A 14,132-nucleotide genomic window follows, 5' to 3' on the forward strand; every position below is an offset into this window, starting at 1 on the left:
TGTTATATTTATAGGATTTTGTTTCTACAGATTTGTAACCCAAATTATTGACCTGTGAAATATTTTTATATGAGACTGTCACTGTAGCGGAAACTGCCGTCGTAAATATTTCAGCAAGAAAGGTAAGTGACCTTGGCGTAATGCGTTTTGGGCACCCAGCTGAGAGGTAGACGTCTGACAAAAGAAAGCCATTAGGTGCAAAAAAAAAAAAAAAAAAAAAGGAGACAAGAGGCCATTATCCTCGCTATTGACATTTCTTTGTAGAAAGCATCGCAAATACGACACGCTCGAACTTGAAAACTTATGATTACACTGTGGAGCTCTTAATTTATGATATCTTTAAAATGCCTAATGAAATGATGAGAAACATTTTACATCCATTGTCTTTCTAGTTGAGAGATTGCTCATTTTGTTTAATATCTAGTTTCTAGCGGCACTGCAGCATTGGTTAAAATAAAATTTTATAGATGTACTAATATAAATATTTTCTGTCTACACATCCAGTAAATACTAATTTTGTAATACACTTCCAAAAAAATGAGGGAACACAAGGACATTTCCCTTCACAGGAACTGCATACGGAATTTTCTTTTCAACTACTTGGTAATTTCTTTTGTAGAAATAGTTGTGGTGCACCACTTTCATTACATAGACATTCAGATGCGATTATACAGTTCCTTTATCTGCATTGTTATCTTTAGTGTACCATTTATTCTGCTTGAGCTATGTTATGTTTAGGTATATTTCATTTTCTGCTGCTGTTTGCCAGGCATAGTGTTACTGAATTTGACTTTGTATTATTCTGTTTAGCCAGTTTTACTAATGATATATTTTTATGGTTTGCTGCACATGGCCTTATATTAGTTGTAATATTGCAATTGCTTTGCTAATCTCTATAATGCTGCTTGCTTCGCAAATCTGCATTTTTTTCATTGCTGTTTGCGTCAATTGTTTTGTGCTGCTGCATTGCCTCGTTCCTTAGTTTAGCATCTGAGCTCAGTAGATTTAGGTTAGCTTAAGGTGGAGTAGGCTATATGAGAGAACGAGTTGTGATGAATTGGAAGAAATGCATTGATAAACTATAAGAAAATGGTTTGGCCAAAAAAGTAGTGTACAGTGGAGAAAAACTATTTTTGAAAGAGGATATGAACAAAAAAGTAAGGTTTAGTGACAACAGGTTTAGGTAGGATTTTCTTGGAAATAAATGATGAGGTAAGGTAATGGAAAATAAATAATGAGGTAAGAAATATATGAACATATAAATAAAGAAAGCATGCTTGGATAGGATTATTTTTGGTGGAAACAAATGTTGAAATAAGACGAAAGATCTGTGGAATGAAGTTTTGGGTTGGACAGCAGTACCAAATGTTACCCTGAAAACAAACCCTGTCTTTCCTTTCGTATCATTCCGCTATGTGTTTATGTATCCTTGTGTATTTGTCTTCTTCCTGTCTTTATATGTTTATCTGATAAGACATACGTTGTAGAATTCTTCTAATACTCAGCTACATAAACTATAAAGAGGAATACTGTTATCCTCAAATATAATTTGCATTAATAATATGTTATTTACTTTTTAAAGATGTTTGGACATTATTTATTCTGTTTTGTTTTAGTGATCATGTGTGAAGTTGATGTTTCAAAATTTACTCTTATCTTTTATGTATCTACTTATCTCATAATTCCTGTAACATTGATGTATATGTTTATTTCTATTCTGTTGTAAACACTGTAGTACTACAAATGTTATCTGTATTGTTATGTTCTTTAATGATGTATTTTGTACTTTTGTAATTGTATTCTTATGTTATAAAATTGTAATTGATACCAGTTCAACAAATTACGTAACTTGTAAGTTCCATTTCACTGCACACATTTCTGTTGGTCATAGTATATAGGCAATATGTGAGAAGTAGGGACTGTTAGTGTTTGCACGTGTGTTAATAATTCAGCAAGGGACTGGTTAACAGCATTGCTGGTTCTAAGGACAATTCCAACAACATTGTGAGTGCACAAGTGGTGGTTATGGACTTGCTATATTGTCTGCAAGACTCTTCAATGGTGATTGTGCACCTGCATAGTCGCAACAGATGGCTGCTGGCCGTCTCTACAAGGACTACAGTGGGTCTGCATCTTTGATGGCCAACCAGTACCATTATTTCTACAAGGACTACAGTGGGTCAGCATCTTTGATGAACCACCAATATCACAATCTCTATCAGGACTACAGTGGGTCTGCACTTCTGGTGGCCCACCAGTGCCACAATCTCTATCAAGACTACAGTGGGTCTTCTGTGTGATGACCTACCTACCATTATTCTTCAAAACGTCGAATGACTCTTCTGTGGGTTTGCTCTGTTGTGGCCCATTACCTGTCAGCATGTCAAGAGTCAGCACTGTCTTTCCGTTGGAAGGACAACACTATTTCTTCAAGACTTAATGGAAATCCACTACTTCCTTGTGCATTGTCTTTTGCTGCTCAGACTTTGAGAAAAGAAACTGCAGCTTTACTGTGATGAATGATCAGGACTGTCTTTATGGACTGTGAGAAAATTTTAGCTTTTGACCAACATTGTCTTAGTAAGTGTGTGCATTTGATATCTTTCTTACTGTAATTATGAAAAATTTTTTCAAATTTGTATTGGCCAGTGCCCAAAACAATTTGAAAAGTTTTTTGTGGGGAGCATGGGGGCTATGTAAGTAGGCTGTTTGTTTTCTTATTGGCAACGTTACATAGCGCTCTGTATGAAAATCACTGGCTGTGCTGTGTGCAGTCTGTGGCTAGTTTGGATTATTGTCTGCCATTGTATTGTTAGGCAGCGGCAGCTGGATGTGAACAGCACGTAGCGTTGCGCAGTTGGAGGTGAGCCGCCACCAGTGGTGGATGTGGGGAGAGAGATGGCGGAGTTTTGAAATTTCTCATGAACTGCTATATATATATATATATATATATATATATATATATATATATATATATATATATATATATATATATATATATATATGTATATGTTGATATTGAGGTAAATACATTGTTTGTTCTCTATTAATATCTTTCATTTGCTAACTACCCCTATCAGTAGTTAGTGCCTTCCATAGTTTGAATCTTTTATTTAGCTGGCAGTAGTGGCGCTAGCTGTATTGCAGTAGTTCGAGTAACCAAGATTTTTGTGAGGTAAGCGTTTTGTGAAACGGATAGGTTAATGTTAGTCAGGGCCATTTTTTTGTAGGCATTTTTGAAAGTCAGATTGCGTTGCGCTAAAAAAAAATATTGTGTATCAGTTTAAGCACAGTCTTGTAAAATTCTTCAAAGGGGACGTTACAATTCTTATGGGCCTTGTATTTCTATAGTCCTGAACTTTCTTAAACTTTCCGTACTTCCTTGTTTAGTCAATGAAGCGATGTATCTCTTTTGGTATCCGTGGTTGCTTCGCAGTTACCTTCTTTCTACCTACGTTTTTCATTTTTCCTATCCAGCTTCTAGGATTGCCGTTTTCTAGATGTTGATTACTCTTCAATCGAATTGCCTACTGAGCTATTCCTTATCTATAGCCTGAGACAAATTCAAGAGTGTCTCTTCATTCCTTAGAACTTCCGTATCCCACCTCTTTGCGGTTTGGTTCTTCCTGAGCAGTTTCTTCAATCGCAGCCTTCAGCCTCAGCTCTACCCAGAGAGTAATCGGGATGGCAGTCGGGCTGTTGAGGGTGTGTCATCCGTTACTGGAGGTCGAGGCGTTTCCGATGTCGATGGTTGTGCATCATCTAGCCCAGAAAGAGCCCACGGGTAATGTATGCGACCAGGAACTAGGTTAAGTGCTCTGCATTTCCTGCGGCCTCCGTTATTATGCAAATCTCGCTGTTGAAAGTGCTGATAAACAATTCTGGTTGGCAACTTGAAGCTGGACAGGACAGAGCCATTTCAAGGCAGATTACGCCATCCTTGTGGATAAGGCCAAGAACGTGCTAAAAACTATGCCAAAATTTCGCCTGCGCGCAGAAAATGATCAGCCACATTTCCAGAACGAACGGTTCATAGAAATCGAGATATAGGCATTCCGATGGGCGCAGATGCATTGGCCAAGCGAGGAAACGTTGTACTGGGGCAGCCTGGTCGCCCCGCGAGTCTCAAGGGAGCGATCCCCCCCGTGCTATGTAGCGTCCGATTCTGGGCCAGTTCGAATGCCGATTGTCAACTTCCTCTTGCGTGGCAGACCACTGTGGTCTGCATGCAGAAATTTGATGTCGTTCTGAAGTAGTAACAGCGGGCCTACCGTCCTGCAGTCAACACGGTCGTCAGTCGGCCGTGCAAGCGCTGCCTTGTACACGTGCAATCGGTTGTAAAGGGAGAAATAGGTGCAGTGGTGTGAGGGGAGTTGACCAGGGGGGGGGGGGGGGTTCTGGCGAGCCACACCGAGTATAACGTATTTGGTTATTTGGAGTAAAATTCCATCCTCTGCTATGGGATACGCGATTTCAGCTGTCGTGATGGGAAAATCGTGTTCATCATTTTGCAATGATGTAGCAATCGTATAGTGAGAGTCAAAAGTGAAGGCTTGGAGCCATGTGGAGTTGGAGCAAGGCAGGGGCGTTTGCGAACTGAGTTGTTGGCCAGTAAGAATGGTGTATTTGTATGTATTTTGTAAGAGGTATCATCGTCAGGAGCGACAAGCCATGTTATCTGGAAGCTGAGTCTCCTGACTAAAGAAGGAAACTAGAGTTTGTAATCTGCGACTAGCTGGATATATTACGAATTCTTGGATATATTTGGGAGTAATTTATTCGAACAAAATTCGGAGTTTGAGATTCGTATGCGCTGCTCCACAAGAGGAACTCGTACGAAAGCCTCCAGCACCGCGCGCACCACTTCCACCAAAAGGTGTAGGGTGGGACGGACACTGCCAAAGCATCAATCTTCGCTAGCAGACTAATTATACGTGGTATTATGTACCTAACACCCCCCGGAATTTAACAAAATAATAAACAACCAGTTGCATAGAGGAAATTTAATTTCTTTACAAGTTTCAGAAGGTATCAATAATAAAATACATACAGGAAATACCGCTGTCATGTGCTCCACAGTGGCTGAACAAGGACTGATGATTGTTTGAAAAATATCGGGCATGCGATACATCGATATTTAAAGGAAAATGATAACAGGCTTTCGATATATCGACAAAAGGTAACAACATATCAGAGGAACAGTATCGACCTAAGAAAATGTTGCCTGCACATTGTTAATATACTACCGGTTTTAGAGTTGTACATCGAAGTATTGGTTTATTGTTTGATATTCTGTATATCAACAAGATAGGAACCTGTCTATCCCTCTTAGCCCAAAAATTGAAAGAAAGACACTTAATTTGAATATCTGGAAGTCAATAATTGTACTTCGTGCATATATAAGCCATGTATTACAGTTCCTCCTTTGTTGCCTGTAGTGATGTTAATTAACAACGGTGTACATGGTGCAGCGACATGCGATATTGCCATTCCATTTAAGCTGTTATGTTTTATTTTCTTGATTTCTCATTCGCTACATGTCAAACTAAACCTTTTCTAAACCTATAGGAGTGCGTTGTACCAAGCAGTATTGGAAAAGTTCTATGAACTATACATAGATATCCCGCTATGTCTGGACATTCCGATCAGCGTACTAAAGGCATGAACTGACGTGACTTCTCGTAGACGTCATCCGAGATAAATCATTAACTTTTGCCGATATATAAAACTGTTTAAAAAACCTCTTGCTGTAACCACCTAATTTGTGTGTGCACCGCTTCATAGTGCGTTCGCGAAGTTTGTGCTTGATTCGGCCACTAGAGGCCACCCAGCCCACAGCATTTGCGTGCGCAGCTTGCCGGCTGCGCCAGCTGTTAGTAATGGCTGTATAGGCTGGAGCGCAAAGCTCCGCCACTCTCGTTTCTATTATCTGTTATACGTCATTTGTCTGTCATCTATTCCTGCTTCTCCGTATAATAAAGTGGTAGTGTCCTTAGGCTAGAACATCTGTATTACTCAAATACATTTGTACGGATGGCTGGACGGCACAAGAAAAGTGAAGGCAAGAGACGGACTGATAGCTCCGTTTATGCTTAATGCAGCCATTATGACCCCATGCATAATAGCATTTTTGGGCTTTCTCTGGAACGCAATACGTCTTCCATTATGTCTATCATGAATTCGGCAGTTTGTTGATAGGTTGTGGAGATATGTGGCATCAGATTTCTAATCATAAGCCACCTAATTTCGGTTAACAACGGGCTGCTGATTTGTGGGTGCGGCGTTGGCGCCTGATAGCGACCCAGCTTCACACCTGGCGAATTTGGTGGCCGAGCTATCAACGTGAATTCACAGTAATTTTCCTTAAAACACTGTCATACTCTTCTGGCTTTGAGACACTGACAATTATCCTGCTCAAAGGTGACGTCACGGTCGGGGAAACATTAAGCATGAAGCAAAGATTGTGATCCGCAGCTGTCAGCGTCTCTTCGATTGCTGTCACATGTCCCATGCGACAGCTGCAGAATGCCTCCCACAGTATTTAATGCTCCAACCGGTCTGTGTCCTTGGTGTGGCACACGTTTCGAACAGCGGTTCGAGCGGATGACGGCGTTTGTGGAGACGACCATCGACCTGGTGTAGCAAAAATGTGACACATCCGATGAGACGGCACGTTTTCATTGATCCACTGCCCAGTCTCGGAGATGCCGCGCCCACCGAAGTTGTAATGACGATGTCGTTGGGTCACCATGTGAACAAGTGGGGGACATTCTGTGAAGAGACGTCGAAGTCCAGCCACTTATCGCCCGTGATAGTTTCACTGTCGTTCTATCCCTTTCCATAGATGCTCACCACAGTAACACGTGAAGATTCGACCTGCTATGGTGTCTTCGAGATACTCTTTCATAGACTCTATTTAATAACAATATCACCTTTGATCGTTTATGTCATTAGATATCCCAATTTGCGACCCGTATCGTTGCTAGAACGATATCCCATTCGTCTTTGATCCACTTATATACCGGATGATCAAAAAGTCAGTATAAATTTGAAAACATAATAAACCGCGGAATAATGTAGATAGAGAGGTAAAAATTGACACACATGGTTAGAATAACATGGAGTTTTATTAGAACCACCCCATATTGCTAGACGCGGGAAAGATCTTTTGCGCGCGTCGTTTGGTGATGATCGTGTGCTCAGCCGCCACTTCCGTCATGCTTGGCCTCCCAGGTCCCCAGACCTCAGTCCGTGCAATTACTGGCTTTGGGGGTACCTGAAGTCGCAAGTGTATCGTGATCGAGCGCCATCTCTACGGATGCTGAAAGACAACATCCGACGCCAATGCCTCGCCATAACTCCGGACATGCTTTACAGTGCTGTTCACAACATTATTTCTCGACTAAAGCTATTGTTGAGTAATGATGGTGGACATATGGAGTATTTCCTGTAAAGAACATCATCTTTGCTTTGTCTTACTTTGTTATGCTAATTATTGCTATTCTCATCAGATGAAGTGCCATCTGTAAGAAATTTTTTTAGCTTTTGTATTTTTTTCGGTTCTAATAAAACCTCATGTCATTCCAAGAATGTGTGTCAATTTGTACCTCTGTATCTACATTATTCTGTGATTTATTCAATTTTCAAATTTATACTGACTTTTTGATCAACGTGTACTTTCGTTATCGTGTCACGTTCTTGCAACGCCACCAGAAGAAATTCAGACAGTGTATGACGAAAATGCCTAGAGTTCCATGCTACGTGATCTGAAGTCACAAGAACTGACAATGTACTCCAACTCATATTCACAATTCCTCTCCCACTAATAAAGCATGCGATTGACCTCTTTTTTGACTGCCGAATAATACAGTGGCCAACCATCTTTATATAGGGTGTTTCCGTAACAACGTGCAAAAATTTAACAAGCATACTCAACTAAACAATTTGAGGTAGGGAACCCGGCGGCGGAAAAGCCAGATTAAGGAGATATCTTGTTAATCTTGTATACCTCTTTGTCTAGTATTAATGTTTTCCAGCTTATTAACAACTTTCATTCGCACAAGTTTACACGTACTATGCTGTTTATTTACATGCCCATTCTTTATTTCCTGTAAGGAAACAAGGAGGATGAGCCTGATTACTAGGAAGTCATCGTGAAGGTTTTGTTTACTTTACCTTCCATAAGGCGACTCTGTTGTATCGTATTTACTTTGACTCGTGACAGAATGTGTTATGAATCAATGATAGACACATTAATTACTCAGTGCTATTCAGAGACGTGCAGTGCTATACGATGGAGCAGTACCGCTACAGTTTCACAGAACTAACTGACATGCACCTTGGGTATGGGGAAGCACGTTGCAATGCTCTCGTTGATGAAAGGCTGTTCAGGGAATGATTTCCTAGTAGGCATTATCCGTCACGACCAATGTTTTTATCTCTCCATGGACGAATGCAGGAAACTGGTTCAAAAATGGCTCTGAGCACTATGGGACTTAACTTCTGCGGTCATCAGTCCCCTAGAACTTAGAACTACTTAAGCCTAACTAACCTAAGGACATCACACACATCCATGCCCGAGGCAGGATTCGAACCTGCGACCGTAGCGGTCACGCGGTTCCAGGCTGAAGCGCCTTTAACCGCACGGCCACACCGGCCGGCTGCGGGAAACTGGACCATCGGAAAGAAGAAACAAAGGAGCCGATTTTGAGAAGGTGCTGGAACGTGTTGCAGCGGATCCCACTACAAGTACTCGTCGTATTTCACACACAACAATTGTACCCATATCACCCACAGCGGGTCCATGCAATGTTTGTGGCTGACTTTGCACCGGGGTAGCATTCTGACAGTCGTTGCTCCATCAATGGAGTAATCGACGTGTTCAGATGTTCAAATGTGTGTGAATTTCTAAGGAGCCAAACTGGTTATGTAATCGCTCCCTAGACTTCCACACTACTTAAACTAACTTAGACTCACTTATGCTAAGAACAACGCACACAACCATGCCCAAAGGAGGAGTCGAACGTCCGGCGGGAGAGGCCGAGTAGTCAGTGACATGGTAATCGACCGAATTTCCTACCAAGCGTGCTATGTGTGGGATGAGGAAAACCCTTACGCTATAGTAGATTCACATCATTAGGAACGTTTTGCTGTCAGCATCTGGGCCGGCATAGCATGCCAGAATCTCACTGGGCCATATCTTCTACCAGGCTGTCTGAATGGTCACCTTTATTTGAGGTTTCGTGCAAAGAGTTCCACCTGAGTTATTGGAGAACGTACCCTGGGCATTTCGTGAGAGGATCTGGATGCAACATGACGGCACACTGCCTCACTTCAGTGTGAATGTCCGCTACCATCTCAATGTGGTATTTGCCGGTCGCTGGACTGGAAGGAGAGGTCCTATTCCATGGCCTGTGAGGTCACCTGACCTGAATCCACTTGATTATTTTCTATGGAGATATCTAAAGTTACTAAAGTTATCTGTGTATAAGACCCCAGTGGATACGGAGATGGAATTAGCAGCCACAATTATAGCTGCCTGTGATGTGATACGAAACACACCAGAGTGCGTCAGAATCCTGTCCACCGATGTCATGGTCGCATTGAAGTTGATGGTCATCACTTTAAGCACATTTTGTAAGATACAGTACAAATGGCACGTTCATTGTGTCGATGGTATTGGCAGTTACCTGTAACCTATATAAACAAACAAGTACAGAGTCATGTGATTTTACTCCTGTTATCTTGTTAAGCTAGCTTCTCCGACCCCAGGTTCCCTACCTCAAATTGTTCATTTGGAGCATCCTCTATGTCCTGTTAAATTATAGCACGCTCTTACGGAAGCATATTGTATTTACACTCTTTTAACCCAGCACTATCCGTCTTTGTACAGATTCCAGTTCAGAAATCGATGTACATGGAATTACGAAATTATAAATCCCTTAAGAGCCAATTAGTACCAATTAATCCTGTATTTAATCATCTGAAAATCTGAAATGAGTTTTCTGGTTCTAAAGGGAGGATTGAACTTGACACTTTGGAGGCTCAGTAACAAAGTAGGTTGCAACTTATTGGACTTAAGCCATGGGGATGAAATGGATGGGGCCCTTAAATCAGTCAGGTGTGCACTACACATCAGAGATTGCAATGTGTAGTGTTCACACACAGATTTTTTAAGAATAAGGCGATTCTCCATCCAATACAGATAAAGACAGTTTCAGGGGAAAAAAGAGTCTTAGTAGAAGATCGGGAGACATGCCCCATACAGACAACAGAATTAAAATCCTTGTGACTAACAGCCGAAACGTGCAAAGAGTTCTACCTGAGTTATTGGAGAACGTAATCTGGGCATTTCGTGAGAGGATGTGGTGGATGCAACATTACGCCGCGCGACCTCACTTCTGTGTGGATGTCCGTAGCCATCTAAGTTCTGTATTTCCCGGTCGCAGGACTGAAAGGGGAGGTCCTATTCCATTGCCTGCGAGGTCACCTGACCTGAACCCACTTGATTATTTCCTATGGAGATATCTAAAGTTACTAAAGTTTCCTGTGTATAAGACCCCAGTGGATACGGAGATGGAATTAGCAGCCACAATTGTAGCTGCCTGTGATGTGATACGAAACACACCAGAGTGCGTCAGAATCCTGTCCACCGATATCATGCTCGCATTGAAGTTGATGGCCGTCACTTTAAGCACATTTTGTAAGAGACAGTACAAACGGCACGTTCATTGGGTCGATGGTATTGGCAGTTACCTGTAACTTATATAAACAAACAAGTACAGAGTCATGTGATTTTACTCCTTTTATCTTGTTAAGTTAGCTTCTCCGACCCCAGGTTCCCTACCTCAAATTGTTCATTTGGAGCATCCTCTATGTCCTGTTAAATTGTAGCACGCTCTTACGGTAACATGTTGTATTTACACTCCTTTAACCTAGCACCCTCCATCTTTGTACAGATTCCAGTTCAGAAATCGATGTACATGGAATTATGAAATTATAAATACCTTAAGAGCCAATTAGTACCAATTAATCCTGTATTTAATCATCTGAAAAACTGAAATGAGTTTTCTGGATCTAAAGGGAGGATTGAACTAGACACTTCGGAGGCTCAGTAACATTGTAGGTTGTAACTTATTGGACTTATGCCATGGGGATGAAATGGATGGGGCCTTTAAATCAGTCAGGTGTGAACTGCTAATCAGAGATTGCAATGTGTAGTGTTCACACACAGATTTTTTAAGAATAAGGCGATTCTCCATCCAATACAGATAAAGACAGTTTCAGGGGAAACAAGAGTCTTAGTAAGAGATAGGGAGACATGCCCCATACAGACAACAGAATTAAAATCCTTGTGACTAACAGCCGAAACGTTTGCAACAAACTTCCTGAGTTTGAAGTATTCTACTAACAGCAAGTGGTAGTGTATTTTTTCCATTAAACAAGAATCGTAGTACCTCTGAGATAGAGACTGACTCTGCATACGAGATTTTGTGTGCTAGATTCATCCAGGATGAGCACAAAATTTTAGTTCTATATTTCTATCGACCACCAGAGTTAAAGACCCCATATGTGATCAAACTTGTTTGTTAAATTCGCTGTTTTGTAGCCAAAAGTTTGTCGTACAAGTACATACATATGCCAACCATGTTTATCAGTTTAACCTCACTCTTGAATCAGGCGGTGTTCAACTCGCAAAGGATTCTGACGCTACGTAATAAAATTAAAAAGCAGTCTCTGTCGAATAAATACATATATTTCAAAATAATGACCGCTTTCATTTTGTTTCTGACCATCATCAGACAATAGCCTGCAATGGAAGTCCATTTAGAGACTTAGAGGCATGCCTAAACCAGAACTGCAACTTGAATTTTGAAGTTACGTGGCAATAATAAATTGATGATATGCTATGCTCGAAGGTTACAGGCGGAGAATGTAATACGGAGCTGGAACCGTGTATATTGAAACATGGGTGTCAACTATTGGATAGCGTGAAGAAGGTTCGGGTTAAGTAGAGGATTCTCCATCCCCCTTCCCCCTCCTCCCTCCCCTACCCCTCCCCACCGCCACACGTCAATAGTAGCAAAACAGGTACGACGTGGAGAGAAGTACGAAAAAAAAAATACTTTCAATACGTGATTGTAGCACAAAACGTAAGTACAAAACTTAGAACTCTAAAGACAATAGAATTAGCCGCTCTATAAAGTACTCGTAGATTACGAATACGAAGTTATGATTTATCATTAAAACAGTGAACCAATAGCAACAGGTTCTACGAACATTAGCTGCCCTCTGTAGGAGATTAATGTTACTATGTAAGTTCTAACACCAGCAAAGAAACTCGAGGAGCTTCGATACGTTCCGTCTGCAGAGACCAAAGAGGTGAAAGTGGCTAAGATCTGATTTCACCAATATGGAACGGAAAATACGAAGGGCAGGTGTTGCATCAGTTGGGGGCTGTTGCCTAAAAGACGTCGGCAATATGCGATAAATCACCAGAAAATGTAGTAACAGCCGTGAGAGCCACGAGGAGACAACATGTACCCGAAAACTCGTACGATGTAAGCAGCTGGTAACGGGACATCCTCCTATAGCATCATTTTCCGTCAACGGTAGTTTTCGATACCAGTATTATTTTTCGAGTTTTGGACAGGTCAGTATTACCTCAGTTGCTTTTCTGGTAAGTTTCGTATAATTTTATACACAGTATGTTATATTTCAAGCTAAAGTTTATGAAAAGGCATTACTTAATAAAATATTTTAGTTTCGGTCTGATAATCGATAATTACTACATCTGAATGTACACTTTTTTTTTTTTTTTTAGAAATATTTGAAATTACGAATAATTTGCGCAGTACAAATTTCTATAATTAATTACGCAATCCTGTAATGTTTGCTATGTTTATTTCTGAATTCATGTAAGAAATAATAATCTAAATTAATAAGGTAACAAAAACTACTGGAATTTCATTTGTTAAGAAAAATTGAAAACCCTTTCGAATATTGTTATTTTCGTAGAGTGTGAGAGTCGTAAGCTTGCCGCTGGTGTGCTCGGATGTATTTTTGCATAATAGGTGCTAAACAATGTAGTTTCAGCTTTTTTCATATGAAAAATGTGAATACTTTATGATGTAATAAAACTTGAGAGAACCAGTGGTCAAATATAATCCCTAGGCAAGAAGAACTGGAGCCATCTCAACACGACAAGCTAAGTAAATTTAAAGTTTATTGTAATCTTCGCTCCTCTCATATGTTCATAAAGGACTCTGCCTATTAATTACTAGGACTGGGCACATCTTAATGTGGACAATTAATGGAAGAAGGAAGGAGGGGGGAGATAACAAGCTCAGAAGTTGGAGCAAATCAAATGGATAGGAGTCAGCATAAAACGGTTGACATAAACAAATACAATCAACAAACATATGAAACAGTTAATAACAAAATAAAGTGGTGTAAAATTTGTCTTAAAATAACTTACACTAAAATTGATTTGCCACATAATGAAATGTGATCGTGGAGCACAGTATGTATACAGCAGAAGTTATAAAGCGAAATTGTTGACATTAGAATGCATCAAAATGGCTAAAACTGACGTACAGAAGATAACTATACGAGTAAATAACATAAAACCATCATCACAGTAAAATGTGGCCCAAAACATAAAACAGTAAGTGAAAAAAGCCAGATGCAAAAATGGGTCAATACTGATCATCTGGTAGTTAAGTCGTCCCTTTAGCACTATGAACATCTACAAACGAAAGCAGTAGTCTAAATAATAAGAGCAGTTGCTTCTAAGTATTATGACAGAAATTACAAAACAGTGGTGTAGGTATTACGTAAACTGACGATGGAAAGGGGAGAAAGGGAAAGGACTAATGATAGCACCTGCATCGGGATTTTTATACGGAATCAGCGGCGATGAGAGAAAACGCGTTGCCAACCGAGACTCGAACCCAGGATCTGCTTACTGAGCAGCTGGGTTGACCTCGACACCATCCGGCGCAGTGTTTATCACAGCCGACTCACACTCCCAACAAGCGCCATCTACCAGCAGATCCCGTCCATGTCCTCCATGCTTGCTAATTTCAGAGTCCTGCTGGAGGTCGACCGTAAACGTGAATCCGCACTGAAGG

Source organism: Schistocerca serialis, chromosome 5 (genome assembly GCF_023864345.2).
Source record: "Schistocerca serialis cubense isolate TAMUIC-IGC-003099 chromosome 5, iqSchSeri2.2, whole genome shotgun sequence".
NCBI classification, from domain to species: Eukaryota; Metazoa; Arthropoda; class Insecta; order Orthoptera; family Acrididae; genus Schistocerca; species Schistocerca serialis.